The sequence below is a fragment of the Patiria miniata genome, unplaced genomic scaffold (genome assembly GCF_015706575.1).
Source record: "Patiria miniata isolate m_02_andy unplaced genomic scaffold, ASM1570657v1 HiC_scaffold_2, whole genome shotgun sequence".
Classification (NCBI taxonomy): Eukaryota; Metazoa; Echinodermata; class Asteroidea; order Valvatida; family Asterinidae; genus Patiria; species Patiria miniata.
Genome location: NW_024037058.1, coordinates 7,342,496 through 7,369,943, shown reverse-complemented (window position 1 = coordinate 7,369,943; position 27,448 = coordinate 7,342,496). Strand labels below are relative to the sequence as shown.

The 27,448-nt window shown below is 44.7% G+C and overlaps 2 long non-coding RNA genes across 2 annotated transcripts; both read right to left on the bottom strand.

The window, feature by feature from the left end:
• Window positions 1–12,129: 12,129 nt before the first annotated feature.
• On the bottom strand, window positions 12,130–16,729 carry LOC119726221. Its single transcript, XR_005270812.1, has 2 exons — window positions 16,550–16,729; window positions 12,130–15,931 (listed from the first exon to the last, which is right to left on the bottom strand). It is a non-coding gene; the product is annotated as an uncharacterized LOC119726221 (long non-coding RNA).
• Window positions 16,730–17,291: 562 nt separating this feature from the next.
• LOC119726220 lies at window positions 17,292–25,201 on the bottom strand. Its single transcript, XR_005270811.1, has 5 exons — window positions 25,021–25,201; window positions 19,091–22,201; window positions 18,069–18,541; window positions 17,707–17,784; window positions 17,292–17,362 (listed from the first exon to the last, which is right to left on the bottom strand). It is a non-coding gene; the product is annotated as an uncharacterized LOC119726220 (long non-coding RNA).
• Window positions 25,202–27,448: the final 2,247 nt, after the last annotated feature.

Below are 27,448 nucleotides of genomic sequence, written 5' to 3'. Positions count from 1 at the left end.
AAATTAATATTTGAAGTCGGCGTATAAGCCGCACCGGCGTATAAGCCGCACTGACAGCAGCGGTTTCAATTTGGTATTGGCCTCCAAATTGTAGTCAAAATGCTCTGAACCAGTTCCATTTACACTACGAAAACTATAAAAAGGGCCACAAAAGTTATATCAAATCATTTACAGTCGATACTCGATACAAGCAAATATGGAAATGGATGATGAGAAATAAACACCGGGAATTGCTGCCAGCTGGCCCGTCCGGTCCCCTGCCTTATTAATTAAAGTTTAATAGCGAATGGCCTGGCAGCCTGCGCCGGCGAATGACAACATTTTCCCGCTTGCAACGATCGACCAGCCGTACGTACGGCGCCCTGTTTGCTTTCCTGGCCCAATGCAGACCATACCATTTGTGGTAATAAAGGGGTGTACTTCCTTGGGGACAATAATTACCAATATTTCTGCAGTTTAAAAAAAAGGAAAAAGACAACTAATACTTTTTATGGAGTTCGAAACATTTCTTTATTTGATAATCAGTTGTTCAACATCACAATATATTTTTTTTTCTTGAAATGTATTCAAGAAACGATGTAAAACTCCAAACAGGGGCTAAATCACCCTGTATGAAATTAATGGATTCGTCCATAAAAATGTCGGCATCGTGTTGACTGTTTTCGAAGAAAGTTACGATCAAAACTTGATTTTTTGACGTAACTACTCTTTAGTAATAACAACAATTTGATAAGTTTTGTTATAAAAACGGACCTGTTCATTCTTGGTACAAAACAAATCAGCATCTGTTGCCACAAAGCAAGATTTGTACTTGTAGCGCTTCAGTCAGACAACACATGGTGGGATACTCTCTCAACCATGCTGCTTTCACTCACGCATGGCAGGCCGGCCTGCCGTACTTTTTACTGCTCGGTACCTTTTTGTGGGACGTGCTTTCGGTTTGTTAATGACTTTCTTAACTGAGAACTGATTTCAGCAACAGATCTTTTCTTATACCAGTACATTACATACACATGTAAATTTCATTTTTATCCTTCAAGGCTCGGTGTATAAGCCGCCCTGTTTATAAGCAGCAGTAAACAATTTCATGGGCAAATTCAACGTATAAGCCGCAGCTTATATTCCGAAAATTACGGTAATTTCAAATACCCCAATAACATTTCTGCATGTGTTTACACCATCGACCTTGACATCCATATTCAATTCGTTTTTTCCGGGGTTCACTGACATACTGTCAATTTGAAACTTACTGTGAGTTTATCCTTACTTCTTGGTTTTAACTAAATTGGCCTTGTAATTTGACCTGTAGCCTCTCATCGCCGATTAGGTCTGTTGAGGTTCCACTTGCAAACTATTTGTTAAGCTTTATGAAATATATCAAGTCCAACTTCAATTTCAATTAATTTGCCATGCCTTAACTTTCCCTGAGTACATGTCCGTCATAGGTCATGGTGTACCTCGTTGCAAATGAAACCAGCGTTACTTTGACCTTTTGACACCTGTTGCTACATGTAGGTGCGTATAGCGCCCTACATGTGGTCAAAAGAGTGTTTAAAATTGGTCACAATCATTGGAAGTAGAAGTAACATACAATATTTGCTTGCTGTAATTTTCAGAAATGGATGGATTGGGGCGTTCGTATTTTATAGCAAATACACTGACCTGTTTAAAGTTTTGTGTGAATAGATGCTGGAAAAACAAAGAAAAACAATTCTGTTCTTGTAGACTGGGTCCCTGATCCTACTTGAAACGAAACAGAGCAATTTCTAGACGTCGGGGGAATTGTCAGGTCAGGGAACCAGACTAGCTGGCACACAAAAGCGAGCGATTGCACACAAAATGTGGACTAACAAAGTTTGGTAAATTTGGGGCAGTATTTTGGGGGAAAAAAAGGACTTTGTTTCCAGCGATGGTTGGCCTACCACCGTTGGAAATTTATACCAAAATTCCACTTTTCTTGAAAATGACAGCACTTCAGGGGCCACAATTTCACAGGAGACTTTTATTCCCTTTACATTCAAGTAATGTATTTCATAATAATTTTGTGGGTTCATTTGTTGATGTTTGCAAATGTTGTATATTACTTTTAAGCAGTGTGTAAATGTTCCCAATTTTCTGTAAACCTAGTTTATTTGAGAGAAATTTCTCAGGAATTCCTTGGGATCAGAGTGAAAGAAAAATTGCTAGAATGTTGAAGGAACTAGTGCTTTAAAAGTCCGTCCATTGCTTTTATAAGTTGTATAAAGTTATACTGCGTGTGCACAATCACGTCTAATTTATAATGACGTTTTTTTTTATTAAGAGGAAATAATGATAAAAGTAGAAAATATTGTTTTCTGAAAAGTTTGTGTAGATATTTTGTAAATAGCGAGGAAGTTTTTAGCAAGTTAATGCATTGTGAAGTGTGCGTTTTATATTTGTGTGTAAATATTATAACTTACAGTAAACTTCGGCTAAACCCGCACTCTTGGGACCCGAAAATTTGTGACGACTTACGCGAATGCCGATATATAAGCTATAAGTTGTCATTTTGCCGACTTACATGAATGGTCTTTTGTGCACATGATTCATTGCAGTAATTGGCTTCGATTGTCTCCTTAATGCTTGAGTTGAATCCAGCAAATTAATCCTCGAATTGTATCATCACGTTTGGGGTATTGATAGTGGAGACCCTGATACAAATGTACGTGCACAGTAACAAATTAAATGTGTGTGTGGTCCCGTATATACCACGCATGCATTGACTGCAGCAGTAGTCATTCAATAAGATGACCCCCAAAATGGACAGAGCACATGCGTACAGCCTAGAGGGGGCAATGCATGCAGCAAAGATCATATAGCGCTGCGTAGTGGTATGCAGTAGGACACCCTTTTTCGACACTGATGTACGGCAGCGATCATAAAGTAAAGGAAGTCGATGCCAATGCGTGATTTGTTGAATGCCGGCTTACACAAAGGATTTTGTAATGCTTTTTATGGAAAGGGGACCGAAAGTAACACGAGCAAAATGGCGACTTGATATAAAAGCCGACTTGAAAATAAAAAATTCAATGGAAATGCATTACGGACAATCGGGACTTTAGTCAGATGGCCGATTTGACGAGTTGTACGATGTCGATTTAGCCGGAGTTTACTGTAGTAGTTATTTCTGCTGGACAGATGCACTTTCCAACCAGTTTTCTAGACAAATAATGTTCGAATAATGCTTCTCTTGCATCATCAGGAATATCTGATTTGAAAGTAAATTTTTGTCCACATGTTTGACACTGAATGGCACACCTCTAAAATAAAATGTATGTGTTGTGATGGGGTTCTTGGGCATCTTCTCTGTATTTTGCCAACAATTTAATTTTTTTTTAGCCAAAATGCAAAAACAAACTGCAATTCTAATGAATTTTTGGCAAAAATTTCCAATTAAGGAAGTAGTTCCTTTGGATGCAAGAGGAACAATAATCAATATCCGAATACTCATCATGTTAAAACTTTTGTAAAAGATCATTGATTCATTCCAGAAAATGTTTTCTTTTAAATGGTACATTTGTTCAAAAAGAACCCGAGTGTTCTTATTTTGTATTGGATTACACTGGCAATGCATCTGATATTTACATGTGATTATGTTGAATTACAGTAAAACGTGATTAGTTTTACATTCAAATTATTACTTTGATAGGTTTTTGAGAGTAAAAAATGTTTAATATAAACAACATTTGTATTTGGTGTCCAGTCAATATGCCATTTTAAATTTTAATATGCCCTTGTTTTTTCCTTTGTAAAAATGGCAGACATTTCACCATGGCTAATCGGTAGTTGTTTGTGTCGTCTTGTAAATTTTTAATAAATGTTCTGTTTTTGTTTATGAAGAAATACCTGATATTGTATTTTTCTTTGTCATTTGTTTCACGTCTGACCCACCCCTAGCAGAGTTGACCTAAATTTGCATGTCATTCAACTTCCATTAAAGGTGTAGGAAGGCCAGCCCACCGATCCACGCCCCAGCCAAGCCCCCAGATCCAGGCCCCGGCCCAGCCCCCGAAATCCAGGCCCCGGCCCAGCCCCGGGATCCAGGCCCCGGCCCAGCCCCGGGATCCAGGCCCCGGCCCAGCCCCCGAAATCCAGGCCCCGGCCCAGCCCCGGGATCCAGGCCCCAGCCCAGCCCCCAAAATCCAGGCCCCTGCCCAGCCCCGGGATCCAGGCCCCAGCCCAGCCCCCAAAATCCAGGCCCCGGCCCAGCCCCCGGGATCTAGGCCCCGGCCCAGCCCCTGAAATCCAGGCCCCGGCCCAGCCCCTGAAATCCAGGCCCCTGCCCAGCCCCCGAAATCCAGGCCCCGGCCCAGCCCCGAAATCCAGGCCCCGGCCCAGCCCCGGGATCCAGGCCCCGGCCTAGCCCCCGAAATCCAGGCCCCGGCCCAGCCCCGGGATCCAGGCCCCAGCCCAGCCCCCAAAATCCAGGCCCCTGCCCAGCCCCCGAAATACAGGCCCCAACCCAGCCCCCGAAATCCAGGCCCCGGCCCAGCCCCCAAAATCCAGGCCCCGGCACAGCCCCCGAAATCCAGGCCCCGGCCCAGCCCTCAAAATCCAGGCCCCAGCCCAGCACCCGAAATCCAGGCCCCGGCCCAGCCCCGAAATCCAGGTCCCGGCCCAGCCCCCGAAACCCTGGCCCCGGCCCAGCCCTCAAAATCCAGGCCCCGGCCCAGCCCCCGAAATCCAGGCCCCGGCCCAGCCCCCGAAATCCTGGCCCCTACCCAGCCCCCGGGATCCAGGCCCCGGCCCAGCCCCCGAAATCCAGGCCCCGGCCCAGGCCCTGGCCCAGCCCCCCAAATCCAGGCCCCCCAAATCCAGGCCCCTGCCCAGCCCCCGAAATCCAGGCCCCTGCCCCAGAAATCCAGGCCCCGGCCCAGCCCCCAAAATCCAGCCCCCGGCCCAGCCCCGGGATCCAGGCCCCGGCCCAGCCCCCGAAATCCAGGCCCCTGCCCAGCCCCCGAAATCCAGGCCCCGGCCCAGCCCCGGGATCCAGGCCCCGGCCCAGCCCCCGAAATCCAGGCCCCGGCCCCAGAAATCCAGGCCCCGGCCCAGCCCCCAAAATCCAGCCCCCGGCCCAGCCCCGGGATCCAGGCCCCGGCCCAGCCCCCGAAATCCAGGCCCCTGCCCAGCCCCCGAAATCCAGGCCCCTGCCCCAGAAATCCAGGCCCCGGCCCAGCCCCCAAAATCCAGCCCCCGGCCCAGCCCCGGGATCCAGGCCCCGGCCCAGCCCCCGAAATCCAGGCCCCTGCCCAGCCCCCGAAATCCAGGCCCCGGCCCAGCCCCGGGATCCAGGCCCCGGCCCAGCCCCCGAAATCCAGGCCCCTGCCCAGCCCCCGAAATCCAGGCCCCGGCCCAGCCCCCGAAATCCAGGCCCCGGCCCAGCCCTCAAAATCCAGGCCCCGGCCCAGCCCCCGAAATCCAGGCCCCGGCCCAGCCCCCGAAATCCTGGCCCCTACCCAGCCCCCGGGATCCAGGCCCCGGCCCAGCCCCCGAAATCCAGGCCCCGGCCCAGGCCCTGGCCCAGCCCCCCAAATCCAGGCCCCCCAAATCCAGGCCCCTGCCCAGCCCCCGAAATCCAGGCCCCTGCCCCAGAAATCCAGGCCCCGGCCCAGCCCCCAAAATCCAGCCCCCGGCCCAGCCCCGGGATCCAGGCCCCGGCCCAGCCCCCGAAATCCAGGCCCCTGCCCAGCCCCCGAAATCCAGGCCCCGGCCCAGCCCCGGGATCCAGGCCCCGGCCCAGCCCCCGAAATCCAGGCCCCGGCCCAGCCCCCGAAATCCAGGCCCCGGCCCAGCCCCGAAATCCAGGCCCCTGCCCAGCCCCCGAAATCCAGGCCCCGGCCCAGCCCCCGAAATCCAGGCCCCGGCCCAGCCCCCGAAATCCAGGCCCCGGCCCAGCCCCGAAATCCAGGCCCCTGCCCAGCCCCCGAAATCCAGGCCCCGGCCCAGCCCCCAAAATCCAGGCCCCGGCCCAGCCCCCGAAACCCTGGCCCCGGCCCAGCCCTCAAAATCCAGGCCCCGGCCCAGCCCCCGAAATCCAGGCCCCGGCCCAGCCCCCGAAATCCAGGCCCCGGCCCAGCCCCGAAATCCAGGCCCCTGCCCAGCCCCCGAAATCCAGGCCCCGGCCCAGCCCCCAAAATCCAGGCCCCGGCACAGCCCCCGAAATCCAGGCCCCGGCCCAGCCCTCAAAATCCAGGCCCCAGCCCAGCCCCGGGATCAAGGCCCCGGCCCAGCCCCGAAATCCAGGCCCCTGCCCAGCCCCCGAAATCCAGGCCCCGGCCCAGCCCCCGAAATCCAGGCCCCGGCCCAGCCCCCGAAATCCAGGCCCCTGCCCAGCCCCCGAAATCCAGGCCCCCGCCCCAGAAATCCAGGCCCCGGCCCAGCCCCCAAAATCCAGCCCCCGGCCCAGCCCCGGGATCCAGGCCCCGGCCCAGCCCCCGAAATCCAGGCCCCTGCCCAGCCCCCGAAATCCAGGCCCCGGCCCAGCCCCGGGATCCAGGCCCCGGCCCAGCCCCCGAAATCCAGGCCCCTGCCCAGCCCCCGAAATCCAGGCCCCGGCCCAGCCCCGGGATCCAGGCCCCGGCCCAGCCCCCGAAATCCAGGCCCCGGCCCAGCCCCCGAAATCCAGGCCCCGGCCCAGCCCCCGAAATCCAGGCCCCGGCCCAGCCCCGGGATCCAGGCCCCAGCCCAGCCCCCAAAATCCAGGCCCCTGCCCAGCCCCCGAAATCCAGGCCCCGGCCCAGCCCCCAAAATCCAGGCCCCGGCACAGCCCCTGAAATCCAGGCCCCGGCCCAGCCCTCAAAATCCAGGCCCCAGCCCAGCCCCCGAAATCCAGGCCCCGGCCCAGCCCCCGAAATCCAGGTCCCGGCCCAGCCCCCGAAACCCTGGCCCCGGCCCAGCCCCCAAAATCCAGGCCCCGGCCCAGCCCTCAAAATCCAGGCCCCGGCCCAGCCCCCGAAATCCAGGCCCCGGCCCAGCCCCCGAAATCCTGGCCCCTACCCAGCCCCCGGGATCCAGGCCCCGGCCCAGCCCCCGAAATCCAGGCCCCGGCCCAGCCCCCGAAATCCAGGCCCCGGCCCAGCCCCGGGATCCAGGCCCCGGCCCAGCCCCCGAAATCCAGGCCCCGGCCCAGCCCCCGAAATCCAGGCCCCGGCCCAGCCCCCGAAATCCAGGCCCCGGCCCAGCCCCCGAAATCCAGGCCCCTGCCCAGCCCCCGAAATCCAGGCCCCGGCCCAGCCCCGGGATCCAGGCCCAGCCCCCGAAATCCAGGCCCCGGCCCAGCCCCCGAAATCCTGGCCCCTGCCCAGCCCCCGAAATCCAGGCCCTGGCCCAGCCCCCGGCCCAGCCCTTGAAATCCAGGCCCCTGCCCAGCCCCCGAAATCCAGGTCCCTGCCCAGCCCCCAAAATCCAGCCCCCGGCCCAGCCCCGGGATCCAGGCCCCGGCCCAGCCCCCGAAATCCAGGCCCCGGCCCAGCCCCGAAATCCAGGCCCCGGCCCAGCCCCCGAAATCCAGGCCCTGGCCCAGCCCCCGAAATCCAGGCCCCGGCCCAGCCCCCGGCCCAGCCCAGCCCCCGGCCCAGCCCCGGGATCCAGGCCCCGGCCCAGCCCCCGAAATCCAGGCCCCTGCCCAGCCCCCGAAATCCAGGCCCCGGCCCAGCCCCGGGATCCAGGCCCCGGCCCAGCCCCCGAAATCCAGGCCCCGGCCCAGCCCCCGAAATCCAGGCCCCGGCCCAGCCCCCGAAATCCAGGCCCCGGCCCAGCCCCGGGATCCAGGCCCCAGCCCAGCCCCCAAAATCCAGGCCCCTGCCCAGCCCCCGAAATCCAGGCCCCGGCCCAGCCCCCAAAATCCAGGCCCCGGCACAGCCCCTGAAATCCAGGCCCCGGCCCAGCCCTCAAAATCCAGGCCCCAGCCCAGCCCCCGAAATCCAGGCCCCGGCCCAGCCCCCGAAATCCAGGTCCCGGCCCAGCCCCCGAAACCCTGGCCCCGGCCCAGCCCCCAAAATCCAGGCCCCGGCCCAGCCCTCAAAATCCAGGCCCCGGCCCAGCCCCCGAAATCCAGGCCCCGGCCCAGCCCCCGAAATCCTGGCCCCTACCCAGCCCCGGGATCCAGGCCCCGGCCCAGCCCCCGAAATCCAGGCCCCGGCCCAGCCCCCGAAATCCAGGCCCCGGCCCAGCCCCGGGATCCAGGCCCCGGCCCAGCCCCCGAAATCCAGGCCCCGGCCCAGCCCCCGAAATCCAGGCCCCGGCCCAGCCCCCGAAATCCAGGCCCCGGCCCAGCCCCCGAAATCCAGGCCCCTGCCCAGCCCCCGAAATCCAGGCCCCGGCCCAGCCCCGGGATCCAGGCCCAGCCCCCGAAATCCAGGCCCCGGCCCAGCCCCCGAAATCCTGGCCCCTGCCCAGCCCCCGAAATCCAGGCCCTGGCCCAGCCCCCGGCCCAGCCCTTGAAATCCAGGCCCCTGCCCAGCCCCCGAAATCCAGGTCCCTGCCCAGCCCCCAAAATCCAGCCCCCGGCCCAGCCCCGGGATCCAGGCCCCGGCCCAGCCCCCGAAATCCAGGCCCCGGCCCAGCCCCGAAATCCAGGCCCCGGCCCAGCCCCCGAAATCCAGGCCCTGGCCCAGCCCCCGAAATCCAGGCCCCGGCCCAGCCCCCGGCCCAGCCCAGCCCCCGGCCCAGCCCCGGGATCCAGGCCCCGGCCCAGCCCCCGAAATTCAGGTCCCTGCCCAGCCCCCAAAATCCAGCCCCCGGCCCAGCCCCGGGATCCAGGCCCCGGCCCAGCCCCCGAAATCCAGGCCCCGGCCCAGCCCCGAAATCCAGGCCCCGGCCCAGCCCCCGAAATCCAGGCCCTGGCCCAGCCCCCGAAATCCAGGCCCCGGCCCAGCCCCCGGCCCAGCCCAGCCCCCGGCCCAGCCCCGGGATCCAGGCCCCGGCCCAGCCCCCGAAATTCAGGCCCCGGCCCAGCCCCCGGCCCAGCCCAGCCCCCGGCCCAGCCCCGGGATCCAGGCCCCGGCCCAGCCCCTGAAATCCTGGCCCCTGCCCAGCCCCCCCCCCCCCCCCCCCCCCCCCCCCCCAATCCCGGCCCCCGAAATCCCGGCCCCCGAAATCCCGGCCCCCGAAATCCCGGCCCCCGAAATCCCGGCCCCGAAATCCCGGCCCCGAAATCCCGGCCCCCGAAATCCCGGCCCCCGAAATCCCGGCCCCCGAAATCCCGGCCCCCGAAATCCCGGCCCCCGGGATCCAGGCCCCCGGGATCCAGGCCCCGGGATCCAGGCCCCCGGGATCCAGGCCCCCGGGATCCAGGCCCCAGCTTCCAGTAAAATGTCATTTTCTTAATTAATTTTAAATACTTCCAATTTTGAATTAACATTTCTATAAAAAAAATAATAAATGACGCTATTCGCAAAATGTTCATCAATGAAACATTTAATTCTATACTTTCAGAATGCAATACAAAGGAAATAAATTAACTTAAGATTGTCTACATGGTATTAAATTGGCTGACCTTATTCCTTTAAGTTAAATTTCATTTTTCTCAAAATTCTAAATGACAACTGGTTATTAAGCCCTTAAATATTTCATTAAAATGAAACTTTCTCATGATCTCAAAATAGAAAGGAGTTTTGCCTTGTACGTAATTGACCAAATTTGTGAAAGCTTGTTTTTCTCAACCCAGGCCCCGGGATCCAGGCCCCGGCTTCCAGAAAACTATGTCATTTTCTCAATTCAAAATGAGAAGGATTTAAAATTTGGAAAAATGAAAATTTTCTTAAAACTTCTGAATTGTAAATGGTTATTTCCATGAATTGGTTTACATTAATAAGATAAATTTTCTAAAAATAAATAATAAACATGGCAAGGGGTTTACCTAATACAATAATCAGGCAAACATGACGCTATTCGCAAACTGCTCATCAACGAAACATTCCAAATGGCAAGGTTATTAAAATTTGATAAAATAAGATTCTTTTTCTAAAAATTTCTTGAAGTTGTAAGGGGTAATTTCAAGAATTCAAAAACATTTTAGCCAAATCAGGTTTTTGTATCACATTCAAAATGGTAAGAGGTTTACCTCAAAATTAATAAGGTTAGATACTTCAATGTTTTCAAAAAAAGTACACAATAAAAGGGGTTAACATGTTTTTGTTTTGTTTTATTTTTAAAAAAAATAGCAATTTTGTTTTTGTGTGTCCAAACATTCAAATGACTATGGTCTGGATTTACCTATCAGGTTTGTTGAACTTGGACTTTTTTCAATTGAAATTTGTACTAATAGGTCAAACCAAGTGTACTAGTTCATGCCCACTGGCAAGCTCAAGTAATGGCCTCAAATATATTATTTTTGGATTTATTCTTTTCCCTCTGAATTCTACATTTGAGAGGTAAACCTTGGCAATAATAATTTTCTTAAAAGTCTTTAACCAGTTCGCGCCGGATGACGTGTATACCCGCAAAGGTTTTGCAGTATTCTTAATGGATGAAGGATAAATACCCAGTGAGCGAGCCCGGAAATATGAGTGTGTTGCCCGAGAGTGATGGCTTAACCCACCTGGCATGAGGCCCAGTGAAAAGCAATCCCGCGCCTCTTTCCATTCTTGTCAAAATAATCCCGGGTTTACCGTACTTTCTTTAAACTTGAGGGGTTAATCGTTTATCAGACTTCAATTTAGACGCAATTCATAAATTTTTCATTTATCCTCGCGTTTTATTAAAATTAGGCAAAATTAATATTTTTAAAGAAAACTTCCATAAAACTTTGCACAAAAAAATGAATTCAGGCGTTTAACTTCAAAGGGTTAACCTAAGGGCAATTCCGTAAATCCAACATACGTCCGACCACATGATGTACATACATGTCATTATTAAAGGTGCTGGTACCTTAGTTAGGTCTGTTATTGCTTTCTATTGTCATATTCGCTTTCCAAGAGCAGTTCATTAGAGTGTCTGAAATGTACGTCCGAATTCACAGAATTGCCCCTTACATGTAGGTTATTGACTAAATGAGGGTGAATCGTTTTTCTAATATAAACTCAAAATGGCAAAGGCTAAACGTAACTGGGTTTTTTTATAAAATTTTGCACACTTATGGTTTTCCCCGAAATGTTACATACTTAAGGGTTTCCTTATGATTTTCATAAAACTTGGTCCACACTTTGAAAGAAATATATCACATACATGTATCTTTGTCTACAATAAATTTCAAATATATTATAATTTGATAAAGTGACTGAAGTTACACCAAGTTGATGAGAACCCTTAGGGCAGTTGACCAACTATTCCAATATTTGAAAATGGTTGATTTAAGTTGCATGGTTTTCTATGTCAAATGCCACACATTTGTTGAAATCCAATTTCGAGTACGATTTGAGGTCTCAAATGAGAAATATATCTTCAATTTCTTCTTTACATAAATATCATCCATTCCTCTAGCTGTTCTTAATTATTTCAAGATACTTTGTCTGAAAATGTAAGTTTTCAGAAATTTATCCGAATACTGAATTATTCGAAAAGGCACAGCTTTTAAAGGGAATATACAACATTTGCAAACATCGAAAAATAAAACTACCAAGTTCTTATGAAATTCCTTAATAGGATGTTGGTAAATGACAGTCTAAAGCATCCTGTAAAATTATGGCAACTGGTGTGAAGTCATTTTAAAGAAAATGGTATTTTTGTAAAAAAAATTCCAGTGGTGGTCGGCCGACCACCGTTGGAAAAACCTAACTATTTTTCAACTATTGATCCAAATTTACCATTAATTCAGTCCAAATTTTGTTTGCTATTGGTTATATATTCACGAACAGGTGCAGGCCATCTAGACTGGTACCCTTACCTTACAATTTTCAGGCATCTGTGAATTGATCCATTTTATATTAAGTGGAGTCAGAGAACCAGACTACTTGAACAGTTTTGTTTTTCTTGGTTTTTCCAGCCATTTTCGAACACAAAACTTCAAACATGACAGTGTAATAATATTTGATCTATTATACTAACCCCTTAAATAGTTAATTTCTAAAAATTACAGCAAAAGCCAATGATGTACATATATTCCCTTTAAGAACTCGAGATACATCCCAATAATAAACCTGTGGCGTTAATTCACACTGCATCCTGGGGATGGGTAACAAACAAGCATTGCCATTTATGCACAAACCTATGAAGTTTTCATACCCGTAAATGCATAGAATATAAAAAATAGATTTCTAAATAAATGTCACTTTTTTAAACTTAAAAATACAGAAATAATCTTGACATTTTTATCCTCTGTATCCAAGATGTAGTGCGATTCCCTGCGAATATTGAAAAGGGCCAGTTTTCTTTGCATTTAAGTATTGAGTTTTAAGTTTATCCTGCAGCAATTTGGGGGTGATTTTCAACATTTCTCCACAAAGACTTTCACATTCTTCTAAATTGACTGTTCTTATTGTCATAGTTCCAAGTTTGTCCAGGGCCAACTTGAATCATTTTAAGACTTCTGTCTTTACTTAAAGACCACGCAGTTATTGCTGAAAATAAGTTCATTGTTCATTTAAAATGTGTTTAGATTTATGCTCTACAGTTTTTTCTGGTCAGTTTTTTTACATTATTTCTCTTAATGTGCCATTTAATGGTTAGGTCCAGCTCATCTTTTTACCATATTAATCATTTTCATCCAAGTTCTTCGATTTCAATTCTGTCCATACTAAGTATGAAGATTTTAAAATAAAATTTCCTTTCAGTAGAATATATGGTTAGAAAATCCAAATTCCTGGTGCTTTTTTAGAATATTTAGATTATTTCTTTATAATCTACGTTCCGAAAGTATTTCTTAAAACTTTAAATTTCTTCTCCTTTTTGTACCAATAGTAAAGTTGACTAATTTGTTTGATTTTCTGAGTTGACTTTTGCTTTTCCATAAATTTTGTACATATTACACTACAAAAATACTTGTGTGGCAATCCAGATTTGAAAAACAGGCAACAAATTGCACAAGTTCCCAAAAGCATGTAATATTTCAAGTCATTGCAGAATTTTGATGGGTCTTTGCTGGTTAGTGGTTAAGATAGTTAATGATAGCCATGCAGGGTAATGACCTCAAAAAATACTGCAAGGGTCAGGTCTACACTTTTGTGCAGTTGATACAAAATGACTTTGGCATACTTGGATGCTACCGGTACATTGCATTTGTATTCAAAACTGGATTTACCCTCTCAAGATAGTTGCTTAATATTTAAACTTTAATTTTACTTTAATTAGGTTTGACCTCAGGTTCGTTTACATTCACTGTACTGCCCGTTGTCTAGTTTACTTTAAATCAGGTTGAAGAAATTAGTTTTAGACATCCATTTCTCGAGATCCAAGCGTAAAGATTGTTTTTTTCCTTAGAGTTTTATTGTAATTTTAGTAGCATTGACCTTAGGTTAATGTTTGGTTTACTGATGATATCCATTTTAAATCAATATGAAGACTTAGTTCTAGGAAACTATATCATTGAGGGTTAAACATCATGATGAATATTTAAAAGGTTTTTTGTTTAGATATAAGCATTGACCTTAGGTTTGGGTTAGGTTTACTGTGCTACCTATGTTTTCTAATATTAACAACTCAATTTGAAGACTAAATTCTAGGTATTTACATCCTTGAAGTTTAATTAAGCATCAATAATTAACATCATTAATAATTGTGGAAGTTCATTTTACTTTTATTAGCATGAAATGGGATAGGTTTACTGTGCTACTTCAGTTTTCTTGATTATTATAAATCAATTTGAAGACTTGGTTTAACACATCTATGTTCTTGAAGACTAACATCATCAAGATTTAGTCTGTTAATGTATTTTAAATCAAGTCACTCATATTTAAGATTTCAGTTTAACTGTTGGAATTATTTCAATGCAGGTACTAGCAAGTTGGCCCTACATTTCACTGGTACTTTAGAACATAATATTGTTTGACGGGCACAAGTGTAATCATGGCAAACCAAGAGTGGCAAGGATGTCTTTGGACAGTTCTGGCACGATTCCATTAATTAAAGTTCATCTTTAATTGGTTCATGCTTGTGTACATATTGCTAGGTTTGCCATCCATATCCAAGATGCATTGTAAATATCGAAACAGGTTACAGTCGACTCTCGTTAGTACAAACTCTGTTAGTACAAAATTCTGGTTATAACAAACATAAAGTCTTAGTCCCGACTGTGCATTTATATGCACAATGAAAGGGACTGATGTTCCTCTTAATACAAAATTCTGATATAACAAACAATTTGGCTGGGTCTGAACGAGTTTGTTATAACGAGACTCGACTGTATTTTTCTTTGCATAGATCATAGCATATAACATTGCATAGATCATAACATGTAACATACATCATATGAGGGTTTCCCTTATTGTTTATAGTTCTCACAGTTTTTGGTTTTTTTGTTTTTGGTTTTCTTTGCCTCTGAAGTGGTCGGTTTGCAGAAAATAAACATCAGAAGAAAATCTGATCCACCAATAAACTGGAATCTGGCTACCAGAATTAGCAGCTTTTACTGCAGTGGTTTTAAGCTCAAGCACATGGTTGAAGGAGCCTGAAGCACATGCGTCACACTTGAGCGCAACACGTGCAAACCTTGCACCATTGCAGAAAATGGCTGCCGCGGAATTTGTCTTTAGATGGCTTCGTTAAATTATGCAGACTGTTAATTTATGCCGAGTTTATGCAACAAGTTATTGTGAGAAATGAGAACCACAAAAGAGGGATGCCCTAATAGCAAAAGTATCAAAATTTTAACCAAAATAAGTCATGACTTAAAAAGAATTCTAATATCAAACATTTGAAAACTCAGCTGTCTCAATATTTCCCACCACCACTCATGAAAGTTCCGATAACGATAAGTTCTATCAGTCTTCAAATGCATTGCGAATATCGAAATGGGTTATTTTTCTATACAAGTTGCAACATGTAACATTAAAAGAATATAAGGGCATCTCTGTTTATTTCCATGGTTTTCATTGTTCTTTTTCTGCCTCTTAAATCGGTTTGCAGAAATTAAAAACCTGAAGAAAAATTCCAGTTCCAACCATCAGGCCTATAGATAGCTCAATAAAATGATGCAAAGTGTGCATTATCTCATTTTTTAAGCAAAGAATTAATTGTGAGTTAACACCATGAAAATGAAAACCATTGAATAAAAAGAGGGATGCCGTAACAGCAAACAATCAACATTTTAACCAAAACAAGCCAAAACTTAACAAAATTCCAATTTCAAACATTTCAAAACTCAGCTGTCTCAATTTTTCCCACCACCCTGCATGAAAGTTCTGGCAATGAAAAGTTCCATCAGTCTTCAAGCGAAAAGGTTCAAAGCACGGACAATGGTTTCTCCATAGAAGAGGGTCTCGCGAGTGTACAGAGTTCACAAACGCACGTGGCCTTTGTAGATAAATGTCTAAACAGTTTGGGCATTGCATCCCTTTCTTCTTGCACGACAAATGAAGACATCCACATCAGCAACAGGTCAGAAGTATGGGAAACTTGAAACAATTCTTATTTAACCGTAGAGTCGAATCGCAAGAAATTACGCGGGTTTTAAGTTCGGTTCATTTCGCGATCCAGTTGAAAAATGTGTAACAATCCAGTTCCTTTGTGGCTCCAAATCCTAATAAGCTAAAGCTGAAGTGGTCGAGGTGGAGGGGGGGGGGCGTCTGGCCAAATAATTGCCTTCCACGTGCGATGATCAGTTCCATAGTGTGTACATGATGCTGTCCAGATTTATCCAAATGCGCAACAACTTCAGGTACGTCTCCCCGTTGGTTGGTTGGTGGCCAAGATGGAAATTCCTGGCTAGGGCTGAGCCGCTGAAGCCCCCATCAGTCTGCCTTCAGGATCCACTCATGAGGAGCATCGTCTCTGCTGAAGTCCGGCTGATGTTGATCGTTATTGCTGTGTAGTCCACCTGCAGGAGAAGATACAAGATAGAAACATAATTAAGTACTTCATCAAAACAACGTTACAGGACAAGGATCATATAGTAGATCCAGTAGCCATAAGAATTCCAGGATTTAAGAACTTTTGCACATGATCCGAAGTACATAAAAGCAGTTTTAAACTTCCTTGGGGGGGGGGGCAGAAGGGCATTTTTGGCCTAAAGGTTCTTTTCAAAAATAGTTTATATGAAATTCGTCATGTTTTGGTCATAGCAAACTTTTTTCATTTGAGAATATTTTACGACCATAAAACTTGATTCATGTCCAGTTCAGATTTCTATCCATCAGAAAATAAAGGATGAATGTTGTTGGTCTCAAGAAGACAGTGGGTATCTCCCTTCCCATCAGCCAGTGCTTGTTGAGCTAGTGTGCAAGCAAAAGTTACTAACCTCCCTCAAATGTGCATTTCTGTGCAAAAGTTGCAAGCAAACTAATTTTTTTCATTTGAAATCATATGCAGCTCAACTAAATTGGCACTCATGTGCAGTACTTGTTAACAGAAATGATGGCTGACCACCACTCGTTGGCAAAAAGTGCTACATGGTGAAGCAAATAAAAAGTCTGTCTCTCAATTCAATTATACTGACCTCTTAGAGCCAAGGTGGGTGATATAAGTGGATCACAATCCTTGCTGATCTGTGCCTGGTAGATCTGACTGATGAGGCTGAACATCGTCGCAGGAAGGCTGTTGTAGAGTCATCACGTTTGCTCCCGCTCCAGTGATGTGGAGTTGAATGGTGCCAGTAGTCTACATCCTGGAAATTGGATACGTGGAAATGTTACAATCATGTCATTTTTGTTTCAATGTTGGCTGAAAGTTGTAGCCACGCATGGTTTTCATTTGAAATTGCATGAAGCTCACATAAATTGGCAATCTTGCAGTGTTGGCAAAAAGTGGCAAGATAGAGTCACAGACAGTCAAAATTCACTTCCACTTCCCTTGCCATACTTCTGATAAAGGCTAGTCACCAGCAGTCAGATCATATGTCAAGCAAGCACTGTGACTAGTCAAACCGAGTCAACAGACAAAGCAGACAAGTTGAGGTCACAGCTGTTTTGTCACTCACCCAGAGTCAAAGAATATCAATCCTGTATTATGTTTGGCTACGAATTCTTAACTGTTGAAAACAGTCACTTGTTTGATTTTGACTGAAAGGACTATGGCACAGAATGTATGTTTGCAAGGAGGGTTAAGAAAGGTTTTTCTCCCAAATCACTTCTACTGACCCATTTGATCCAAGGTGATATGACGTACGGGATCCTAGTCCTTGCTGATCTGTGCCTGGTAGATCTGACTGATGAGGCTGAACGTTGTCACATGGAAGGCTGTTGTAGAGTCATCACGTTTGCTCCCACTCCAGTGATGTGGCGTTGAATGCATTGCGCCAGTAGTCTACAACCTGCAAATTTGACAAATTGGAAATATTAAATTCCCGTCTTTTAAACGTTAGTTGAAAATGAATGCAAATTACTGTTAGGGGTAGCTGAGATTTCACACCCCTGAGTTGCAGGCTTTCATTCAGGTAATTACATGTAGCTGTAACATTAATGTGCATTCAAGATCTACTGTACAAAATCCTTCCTGAGTAAGTGGTTTTCAAAGATGTTGGAGGGTTAGGCATAAAACTTCTAGATATTATTTAGGCTAGAAGAGGCCATGCAATGTGGGGATAAAGTCAAAAAGACACTGTCCATGAACGTGAATTACAATTGCTATAAAAAGCACAAGTGCAAAATCAGTTACCTTATAATGCTGATAGTCCTTGCTCACAATTACGGCAGCAGATATCGTGTGTTTGCTGTGCCCACTTTCTGGCTATAACTATATATCAGGAAAGGAAGAAAAGAGTAAAATCAAAATTAAGAATTAAGTGTAGGATCTTAAGCAAATATTTCCAGAGAGAAAGCTTAAACCTCAATTAAAAGATTTGTTTGCAAGATTAACGATATGTTCAACATTTTTGGATCTCTTTTTTATTTAAGAAGACTCATGAACTTTTTAACTCAAAACATAAAGGCAAACTTTTTGGATGAGAAAGGACTTAAAGATTGACTGAAAAGTGCTGCTGACATTTTATCTTCTGTTGAAGCTGGTATGATGCTCACCTTTGACAACACACTGCTGCCATCTATACTCCATCCACAGCAAGATGAATATCTTGGTTACATCAGTCAAAACAGGATACCACTCAGCACAATCCACAGAACAACATCCAGAATCCACAGAACAACATCCAGAATCCAGGGGGACAAGTCTTGAGGCATGTGGCCTAGAAGAGCTGCAGAGAAATGGTTACCTCACCTGGGTTTACATGCAACCTTGTCCCCCTCGCTCTACTCTACCACACAATCCACGCGACTCCACTTGCAAACTGTACAGCGACATCCGGGGTCTTGTGCATGTTCAAGCCTGCATACAATGGTTACCTTACCTTATGAACATACAAACGTGTCCCCCGGCCTCTATACCCAAGACGTCTGGTCCTTCCGTCTGGCCCTCCCAACGTCGGTAGACTTCTGCAATCCAGGCATCTTGGTCATGCTCAAAGCCAGTTAACGTCTCACGAGTAACTCCAGACCTACATAAACAGATCACAAATATTTCATATGAATAAAAAAAGAAAGGAAATCATGTTTTACTGCTCAACAAAAAGCATTCAGTCTTCCTTGCAGAAAAACGAACAACTTTTGTGCATTATGGGGTTCAATCTTGGAAACTCGGGAATACTACTTGAAGCCATTTTTGTTCCGACCCTTTAGGATCAAGGCATAAAAAAAGTTGGAAGCTTAAAAATGAAGAAAAAACTAGGTTCAAACCAATTGGTGTAGACAAGGAGAAGAGCCAAGTAGGGGATGGGGAGGGGAGGGGGGGGGAAGGCACGTGACCCCTCCTCCACAAATTCTCAGTTGGCCCCCTTCCCCAGGTGCCACCCCACAAAAACATCCCTGAAAACTGCCAAGGTAGTGTCTTTTGAAGTATCTTTTTGATTAATAAAACAAAATTAGAGGAATGTAGATGGCATTTTTTTTACTCGATTCTCATCTTCAACAACCCAACATTGTACTTGTATAAAGGAGATGATTTTTTGTATAACATATATCAAACCAAAGAAAAGAAAACAAATTACCTCCAAGTTTCCAGGACGAAACATGCCTCCACTGGTAGTAAAGATGGCGAATTCCACTGGTCCCAACATCAGAAGGTCATCAGATTTCTACTTGTCCAATATCAAATGTCACTGTTCTCCAAAGTTCAAGTCCGTCCTTCCAAAGAAGCTCATCCTCCAAGTGTCAAGCTCCCCAAAATGGCAATGCGTGTCCTCCAATTGTGCTTCCAAGATTATAGTAGAGTGACGCAGCAGTTTGCACCAAGTCTACACTGGAGAAATGCAACACTCACAAAAGCAGTTCCAAAAAATGTTGCAATGTTGCCTTTAATGTTGATCCTTAGTCCAAATCAGACATTTAGATGATGAATTCGCTGTCCTTTATCTTCGTGATGAGTCCCTCACTGCATGATTTTCCTCCTTCAGCACACTGTGGCTTACATCTGTTCATCAATTTGTCCTCAATATCTTGTATACATGTAGTTACTGTTCTGACAATGTCATCCTCGATATTTCATAGTTTGTCCTGCACATTGTCAGAAGTTGAATTCCATCGCTCCCAAAATCAGAAAGTCATCAGATTTCCACTCGTCCACCGTCAGAAAGTCACTGTTCCCCCAAGCCGGTCCTTCCAAAGATGCTTATCCGGAGAGTATCAAGCTTCCAAAATAGCGTGGAGTTCAAGGTACATGTAGGTGTGTCCTTCCATTGTGCGTCCAAGATTAATTTAGGTTAAAAAGCTTGCACAGAGTCTGCACTGGAGAAATGCAACTCATGAAATCATGTTAAAGTTAAATCCATCCTCTTCCGAAAGGTGCTGCAGTACTGCCTTTTAATGTCGATCTCGAGTCCAAGTCCGACATGTTGATGACTAATTCCTTGTCCAGATTTTGTCTTAGCGATGAATCTCTCACAGGATGATGATTTTCCTCCTTCCACACGCCGTGGCTTACATCATATCTGTTCATCACACCATCCATCTGGCTGACATCTATAGTTCCCATCCTGAATGTCATTCTCATGATTTCACAGTTGTCTTGCACATTGTCAAAAGTTTACCCTGGGGCAACTTTTCAGAGTTTCTCCATGAAGACTTTCACATTCTTTTAAATGTCTTGCTCTGTACTGACTATTGTCCCAACTTTGTCCAGGTCCAACTTGAAGCGATTTCAAAAATTTAAGACCATTAATTAATCATGGTTATAGCTTTATGCTGAATTGCTCTTCATTCTTTGTTTAAGGGTTCAGTGTCATCTTTTTTTAACATATGAATGTGGTTTAAATTAATATCCTCATTTTTAGATGGTGTCCTTATGCCAGGCTGATCTTTTTTCATCATTTTAAACATTTCCATCGGAGTACAATTGGATTTCAAATTGTTTTTCTGGCTATTAATAAATCATGCAGATTTTTGAAATAATTTCTTTTTCATTAGAACTTATAGTTATATATTTTAAATTACCTTTTTGAGTTTAAACTTAATCTTTAGTCAACTTTCTGATTGATGATCAAAGTGATCTTGAACATTTTAAAATAGTTTTCCTTTTTTGTGCTCATAGTTATATCAAATGTAAAGTTGACTTACAAATTTGATTTTCCACAACTGTTGTACATACTACACTACTCAAGAAAAAATTAATTACAGCAATCCAGCTTTGAACAACAAAACAATTGTGCAAGTGAACTTAACTTCTCAAGAAGCGTGAAACATTTTTTCCAGTCCTTGCAGCACTCGGATGGGTCTTTGCTGGTTAGTGGTTAAAGTGCATATCTGTTAATGGTTTGTGATTAACATGGTTAACTGTTAATGGTTGCACTGTTCTGTTAATGGTTTGTGATTAACATGGTTAACTGTTAATGGTTGCACTGTTCTGTTAATGGTTTGTGATTAACATGGTGAACTGTTAATGGTTGCGTGCAGGGGAATGACCTCAAAAAATGCTGCAAGGGTCTATGCCTTAGTTTGCATAGACGACACAAAACAAAATATTTGGCGTACTTGGATGCTACTTTTTTTTGTATTTGTATTCAAAACTGGATATACCCTCCAAAGTGAGTTGCTTAATATTTAAAATTTAAATTTTACTTTCATTAGTTTTGACCTTAGGCTCATTACGTACACTGTGCTGCTTATGTTTTCAAGTACCTTAAACCGTGTTGAAGATTTAGTTTTAGACATCTATTCATTCAAGGTTAAAGCATAAGATTAATTCCCTTTTGTTGTCAAGTGAGTTGCTTAATAATATTTGAAGTTTAATTTCACTTACAATAGCATTGCCCTTAATAGATTTAGGTTAGGTTTACTGTTCTGCTTATGTTTCCTAGTCTTTTAAAATAATTTGAAGAGTTATTTCTAGACAGCTCCTTGAGGTTTAAACATGAATATTATTTGAAATTGAGGTTACTTTTATTAGCACTGACCAACAGGTTGGGTTAGGTTTACTGTTCTACTTGTGTTTTCTAGTTTAAGTCAATTTGAAGACTAAGTTCTAGGTATTTATTTCTTTGAGGTTTAAACATCATGAATAACATTTCTAAGTTTTGACGTTTATTAGCACTGACATTAAGTATGGGTTAGATTTACTGCCCTAGGTACTTATGTTTTCTAATCTTAATAAATCATTTTGAAGACTTAATTTTAGGCATCTTCATGTATATCCTTGAGGTTTCATGAATAACATTTGAAGTTTTATTTTATTTTCATTAGCGTTGACCTTAGGTTTTGGTTAGGTTTACTGTGCTTCTTTAATGTTTTCTCATTTATTTTAATCAACTTGAAGACTTCATTTGTTGGCATTTTTATTCTTGTAGGCTAAACATCATGAAGATTTATGCAGTTTTTAAAGGTTAATTACTCATTACAGATTTCATTTCAACTACATGTTATTTATGTTGAAATCATTTAAATTTAAGCCCCAAGAAAACTGGCCCTAGACTTCACTGGGACGTAGGCCTAATTGTAGAGCATAATACTGTTTGACGGGCACAGTACATTCATGACAAACCGAGAGTGGCAAGGACTTGGTTGCAAAGTTCCAGCATGATTCCTCCAGTATTAGCGTTCGTGATAGTGTTCACTTCATTGGCTTGAAGTTTGGCTTGGAGTCTTGGAGTCTCTGTCATGATCACCGTCTGTAAAATAAATAAAACAAGAGATCATCTTATTAGTTTTCAATGGCACATTTATAGAGGTAAACAATTAGCATGTACTTGTTTTCAGATGTTGCAAGTTTTGCACATGACTTGATTACATTTTCAGCTTTTCCATTGTGATATCTTTTAGTACTGAAAACTCTAAGGGCCAGACAGTTTAAAGAAAAAAAGTTAAAGAAATGGGAACTTGAAATACAGAAATTTAGCACTTTCTGGATGCATGCACCTACACAGGCAGAGCTTGTAGGCATGGATGACAAACAAGCATTGCAGTTTATGCACAAGCCAAAAGGCAAACCTATAGGGGCAGTGAAAAATAATAGTTTTCCTTATTTTTTTAACCAAAATTAACTGATCAACAATTTCCTTGTTTGTTGTTGATAAGTCAAAGACAGTCCACAAAGTTCAACCCACTTCCCCTGCCATGCCTTTTAAACAGGGTGGTGACCAACAATCAGATCATATTTCTTATACTGGGCACTGTGACAGTTAAATTCAATCAACAGCTGGTGTATCAATCTTTTACAGTCAAAACATTGCTGATCAAGTTTCATAACAATCACAGCCAGTCAATCCTGCTTATGTGGGCAAGGAGCCCTCAGCGGTTTAAAACAGTCACTTGAGTTTGACTGCTGGGTTTGCTTCACTCAATTTTCCCCCACAAAGAGGGAAGATTTAATCCTCCTCTTGTTTAAAAGGTCAAAAACAGTCCAAATTCACTTCCACTTCCCTTGCTATACATTTCAATTGGCCAATTTATTGGGGTTTTTTCCCCAAGCAGTTTCAGGTTCATATTTCAGGACAGAAAGAATGTTTTAACCTAATACCACTTCAACAGTTGTGTACAAAATCTATGGAGAGTCAAGAACTTTTTCGAGGTATTTCCTAACAAAATTGGAAATGTTTCTCAGTCTCAGGCTCATGTCTTACAGTAGCATGATCCAGCTTGTGATGTCAAGGCGCCGAAATGTAGATACGTTTTTTTTCTCCGGACACTTCTACTCAGTAAAATTTTAAAAGGGGCAGGGGGGGGGGGGATATTACCTAATCCAAAGAAAAATGGCCATTATTAAGCATACTGCAAATTATATAGGGGGCCTACATGTATGCCCACTTGTATGCTCACGGCGCATGCTTTTTGACCGTGTTTTCTTTTTTGGGATAAATGTTAGAACTCTCTAACCGTTTATTGAAATAACTGCAGAAAACAATAGTCCAAAATTAAACTGCCAGGTGCCCCCTCTATCTACCCCCCCCCCCCCCCCCCCCGATTTGACAGAAAAACATAGCAAATTTGAAAAAAATGGTACCGTACATGTACATTTGTGTCAAAAAGCTTTCATCTTTTCAAACAAACCCTTGCATAATGGGACAGGTTGGCTAGTCTAGGTGCTGAGGTTCACTGGGAACCAGACTTTGTCATGACGCAACCACGTATTGCCTGAAATTTACGCAATTTCATAACATTTTTATGTGACTACAGATTGTTTATAATGTAATTGGAACCTTAATTAAGGCAGAACTGCAACATCTGCATGTGATTTTAAGTGGTCATAGTGAATTTTGAGTAATTTGGGGGAATTTGGCAGGTATGAATGTGTATTAAGACACCCATTCCTATATTAGAGAACGAAAACAATTTTTTATAAATTAACCCTTACAGTTTGTGAATCGTCCAATTTTCTTATGATTGTTCACATGATTTGACACATACCCAGGGAGTTGGGGTTTAGTCACCCAACTTGTTTGTGATGTTTAAAACCAATAGGAAATTTATGAATCTAGAGGAGAGAGTTTTTTTTTTTAAGTGGGCAATTTGGGCAACACCGAAGGGTCAAATGAACATTACAGTTTACATTTTTAGTTGTATTAGAAATTTACTCTCGACCCCTTCAGTGGCGGTTCTACGAGGGCCTGGGGGGGGGGGTGGTCTAGCCCCTCAAAAAAATTCCTTAAAAAAATGCACTAGCAAAATGTAAGAATTTGCCGTACATGGGAACGTTTTCCCCCTAAATGAGAAGGGTGGATTTTATCAGTGCTCCCCATTAGAAATATGGCCCCACCCCCACCCTCCGTATTGATTTTTAGAGGCCTAAGTGTCTGGAGAAAATTACCTGTCTACATTTCAGCACACCTCCCTGAAACAAATTCTGGATCCACCTTGCTAGCCCTCCCCCCCCCCAAAAAAAAAAATCGAAGTGGCTATCGTTACGGCAGCCGTTGTTTAGCGCCCTCTACGATACTTTTTTGATACGCAAGCAGGTATATAATTATTTGTTTCCCCACGTTTTAGCAAGCAGTGCGACAGCTCAGCCGATAGAGGGTAGGATTTTGCACCGCGAGGTTGCGGGTTCGCATTTCAGTTTTGCACTCGAATTTTTTTCCTTTTCTAACCCGAGGCTTTGGAGGATTTTTTTTAAAAGGGAAATAAGTCCGAATTTCAAAACGTTCAAATTCACTTTTTTCCTTCTAATTTTATATTTTCTTCTCATGTTTTTATAAAAGTTGCAGTCTACCGTAACGATAGTAGGAAATGCGTTACGGCTGCCGTAACAATAGCCACTGCGAAAAAAAATTGGCTCTAGAACTGCGCCTGGACCCCTTAAATTGTAACCACGCCCACCTCAGAAAATTGAATGGTAAAACCACTGACGATTTTCGTCCTCCAAAAGTTCAAATTTCCAACGCGGAGTTTGCTGTGCTGTCAATTTCACAAGTGCCTATAGTAGTGCAGTCATTTCTACTAAATTCTTGACAGCCAAATTGTTAGGTTTTTGGGGTAAAAGTGGCAAACTTACTTTGAACGTTGTAACGGTTTCCAGCCCATGTGCCCGCCAACTTCGAGTGCGTGAAACAACCACGCGGAAAATTCGGGTGGGGCATATATACGCATGCAGTCACATGGTCCCTGGCTCCCCGCATCGCTGTGATTTCAACAGCATTGGGGCGCGGACCAGTCATTTTGGAAAGTGCCTTATCACAGCTGGTACACTTCAGCGACGCGAACCAATTTTCTACGCCAGGGCCCTATCACAGTAATCTTCCGCGAAGTAGTTTTGAATAAAAAAAAATATGTCTGGGGTTACAGTCTATTGACCGTTCTTTTTCTTCTTCTTCTTCTTCTTCTTTTTTTTTTAGACTTGATGTCTAAATGATGATAGTGAATCTAAGATATGATGATAGTGAATCTAAGAAAACTTATGACATTCGCATGGCATCACCTGAAATATGCGTAATTAAAAGAGCGCGAAAAATTTGGTTTGCAGGCCCTATTATTTAATTAACTCCCGATATGTTGAAATGTTGTTCCTACGCAAAAATTACAAAGACTTTGTGCTACTTAATATATACTGAATTAAAATACGTTAAATTTTGTATCTAGCTGAAATTCTTTTTGACTGTCTCTCAATCCTTCAAATATTGAGTGCATAGTCAAACTGTAACCACGCCCACCTCAGAAAATCAACAAAGGTCAAAGATCACTGACGGATTAAGTTCTTTGAAAAGTTAAAATTTCGAACCGTGTCCTCAATAACTGCATCATCTTCTGAAGTACATACAGTAGTTAAGTCAATTTACGTAACCTTTGAAGGCCAGTGGTTAGATTTCATGGCCAAACGTAGCAAACTTACTTGGACTGTTGTGCCGGTTTTCGAAAACTATATGTGCCCGCCAATCAGCAGCGTATCCAGCTTTTGATGTCGGGGGGGGGGGGGGGGGGGGCAACCGCACATCTGCGCCGAAATGTCGCCTGTTTTTTTCTCCGGACCCTTGCCCTCCGTAAAATCAAAAGGGGGGGGGGGGGGGGGGGGCTGGCACCCATTTTCCAAAGGGGGCGGAGGCTCTTCAAAACTGACCATTATTATGTATAATACTATATATTATATGGGCATTTTCACGGCGCATTGTAATGGTTGTTGAGCGGGTTTTCGTTTATGGGATTGATGTCACAAGAACTAACACTTTAAATCATTGCTGACAAAAAAACATTTGTCAAAAAAATACGCCGGGGGGGGCGGGGGGACGAACGATTTCCCCCGATTTTTTTTTGAATTATCTTGAATATTTTGAATATCTGTCAAAAGACGGACTAGAAATGCAAGTTTCACCCAATTTCATTTTGGCCAAAACTGAAGGGAAAAAAATTCAAAGTTTTTCAAACATTCCAAAACATTCCATTTTTTGTCATGTTTGCAAAATAAACAAAATACATTCCAGAACTGAAAACATGTTACTTTTTAAATTACATTTGGCCAACTTTCTACATTTCTGCGCGCGGGAAATACCCGTATTGAAATACCAATTATTGAAAACATTTGGGCAAAATCCATTGATTTATTAAAAAAGAATTGACTGATTTTTCCCAAAAATGTTGACACATTTAAAGGCTCATCTGACGAAAATGCAATAGAAATGAGTTTTAAAGGCATTCAGGCATATACCCTTCAAATTTCAAGCAGCTTCATTTTTTTTGGTCAAAATTTTATAAAGTACAGTAACTCAGATATTTGCAGACAATTCTTGTGCATGTGCTATATCGTTTGAATCACATTTATTTTCAAAAAATATGTACAATTCTTCAGCAACACATTTAATAAACAACAAAAAACATCTTAGAGATAAACCTTTGTACAGAATGTGCTTCAAAGTGTACATTTAATTTAAAAAAAATGTACAAAAAGATTTGTAGACGGAATGTAATACAAATGTTCCCCTTCAACTATCCATTTTAATTGTTTCCTAGTACGTCCCATCATATTCCTTTACCATCTCAAGATGCCCGGCTTAAAATGCACCTACCATTTATCTTTGTGTTCCCACCTATTCCTTAGTCCTCGACTCATGAACAGTCCATATTCATCTTGCTATACCCCTCCCATGTATCAAGCTCCTCCCACTTATCCCCCTATTCCTGCATTTATCCCATCTTCCCTTTTGCCCCTCCAACTCATCCCTGTCCCAGCTCCTCCCACCATCCTCTAATTTTTCATAACACCCTTGTATCTTCAGCCCAACCCTTCCAGTTTCATCTTCCTTTCACAAGCCCCTCCTCCTTTACTTTATTCACAGCACAGTTCTACCAAGCATCCTTCCATAATCTTTCCTCATGAGATATGCCCCTCCCTCCCTCCCTCCCAACCTTGCTTCCCACTTCAACCTTCCCAATTTCCATCATCTTGACTGGCCCACCTTTCCTTGAGTCCCCCCCCCCCTCCCGCCCATCAT